Source organism: Solanum pennellii, chromosome 9 (assembly GCF_001406875.1).
Source record: "Solanum pennellii chromosome 9, SPENNV200".
NCBI classification, from domain to species: Eukaryota; Viridiplantae; Streptophyta; class Magnoliopsida; order Solanales; family Solanaceae; genus Solanum; species Solanum pennellii.
Window position 1 is genome coordinate 18,392,088 of NC_028645.1, and position 2,586 is coordinate 18,394,673.

At 32.6% G+C, this 2,586-nt stretch overlaps 1 long non-coding RNA gene across 1 annotated transcript in view; it reads right to left on the reverse strand.

The window, feature by feature from the left end:
- Nucleotides 1-2,346: 2,346 nt before the first annotated feature.
- The window catches only part of LOC114078652, a 17,133-nt gene continuing 16,893 nt past the window's right edge, over nucleotides 2,347-2,586 (reverse strand). Inside the window, exon 4 of the long non-coding RNA XR_003580348.1 lies at nucleotides 2,347-2,400. This is a non-coding gene — a long non-coding RNA (uncharacterized LOC114078652). The remainder of the gene's footprint in view (nucleotides 2,401-2,586) is intronic.

Below are 2,586 nucleotides of genomic sequence, written 5' to 3' on the forward strand. Positions count from 1 at the left end.
AGCACGAGAAGTGATGAAAGAAAGATTTGAGTAAGAGGTGTGCAAATTCGGATAAGTAATTTTAAATAAAAGATTCAATGAATCTTTTTCATTCTCGAATGGTACGACTAAAGAATGAGGAATTTGAATTTTGCATTTATCAATTTGTTTTCAATTCCATTACCAATTCTCATTAAGTATTCACAAAAGGTTGGATCTGTTTTTGCACGCATGTTTTCTAGCAAATGTAATTTTTCAAGTTAATTCCAAATTTGAGAGCATAACAGACTTTGATTAATGAAGTCTTCTCTTTTTCCACTACGAACAACAGGAAGAGTTTGCCTGAAATCCCCACTAAAAACAATAACTTTTCCGCCAAATAGTATTCTTGTTTCCATTAAATCTTTCAAAAGTAAGTCAAGAGCTTCAACTACTTCTTTTTTTGCCATTGAAATCTCATCCCATACTATAAGTTTTGCATCACGAATTAAAGATGCCAGAGAACTTTGTTTACTGATGTTACAACTGAATTTTCCTTCGATATTTATTGGAATTTTAAAACGGGAATGAGCAGTGCGACCACCTGGAAGCAGCGAAGCTGCAACACCTCAACTTGCAGTTGCCAAAGCTATAAATCCTCTATATCTAACCGTTGCTAATAAAGCACGATATAAAAAGCTTTTACCAGTTCCTCCAGGGCCATCTATAAAGAATGCACCTGATTTATTTGAAAATATTCTTTCTAAGATAATATTGTAAGCTTTTTTTTTTGCAGTGTTTAATTTATGTTGTAGAAGCAAATCATTTTCACTCACAGTAAGATTTCTTTCATAGTAAACATCTGTAGCTTCTTTTGATAGTGCAGATGTTTTAATTACTTCAGGAATTAATTTAAATTCATTAATATCACGACCAACTGAATGAAGAATATCATTAATATGCGTTAACACCCTATAACGAATTTTTGTTGTATTAATGTTTGGAATTCTCATAAAATCCTCTGATAAGGATATTTCAAATTTTTCCCATAATTCTTTTGGATTACTTGGGCTACAATATATCAGTAACATAGCAAACAAATGTCTAAGACTTGCTGGCATTTGATAATCTACAGCCTCAGACATACATTCTACTAAATTATTATCTGAAAGCAACAATCCTCTTTTTTCAGCTGCTTCTCTAAATGTTGTACATAATTTTCCATTAACCGTTAGCAAGTCTTGATATGATTTTGGTCCTCTTATGTTCATTAAAAGTAATCTAAGGTAGTATCTTTCTCCTTCAGTAGGATGACAAGTGACAACACGTCCAATAGCATTTCCACGCTTACGAATTGTCCACATTTTATCTGTTTTTGACCAGACAAAATATTCAGGAAATTCTCGATATAATAAGTTTAAACTTTTAGCTGTTTCATTCACTGTGTTCATTACAAAAAATTCAGTTAACATTGTTTTCTGAATCATTGGATTATTAATAATTTTACTAATATTATCAATACTTTTGAACGAAACAAGTTGTTGTCCATCAAGATGTAGTTGAAGATGGTATACATTAGGAGACATTTCATTGATATTAAAGGCAAATATACGCCATGCTGCTTCAGGCGCGGAAACCCATCTAGCTGATTGATATTCTTTTATCTCATCAACTTCTATATATGTATCATTAGTATGAATCTGAAATGCAATTTTATCATGTCCTTTGCATTTGTACTTATATATGTATTTAACTACTTTAATATCTGAACAAATCTCAACGTTCATATGACAATTATATTTGGATAATAAAAAGGAATTATAAGGGACAACCCATGAATTATTAAGAAGATGTTTTCTAATCTCCACATAGTTTCCTGTATTGCGTCTTCTATAAATAGGGTATGAACTTTTTCCTTTTGTCGTTTCATGAGCAAGCTCTTTTGGATACTTAAACTTACAGTATCCTTTTTTCATACAAGGACTTGTTGGATTTAGTTCACCGCAAGGTCCATGAATCATGTGTTGTGTAACGAGTGAATATAGGTGAGGATTTACAGTAGGATTTGGTAGTTCTGCAGAAACAAATTGATCATAGGCTTCAGGTGTAAGTATTTTGAATCTTTCATCAAGTATAATTAGAAAATGAGCATGAGGAAGTCCTCGTTTCTGAAATTCTACTGTGTACATATATGCCAAGACTTTACCGAATATGTGTTTCTTTAACAAATCCTTTTTTAGTTCCTCTAATTTTGCACGAAATACTCGACAAATTAAATCGGGTCTATTTTGTGCTTCATCACTTGGTAGAAGATTTTCTTTGATCTCTGGCCAAGAGGGGTTACATGTAATGGTTAAAAATATATCAGGTCTTCCAAAACGCTGAACTAATGCAATTGCATCCATGTATCGTCTACGCATATCTCTTGGCCCTCCTGTAAAGCTAAGTGGGAGAAATTTGTGTTTACCTACTTGTGAAGCATCTCTTTCACCTCGTCGTAGAACGTCTAGCAACCCTCCTAATACATCTGTTCTATATAAATCCGGATTGAAAGAAGCAAAATCTAATCGTTGAGTTTCAATTTTTATCCATTGGTCAACAGTGTATTGTTGAAACAATCTTCCTGAA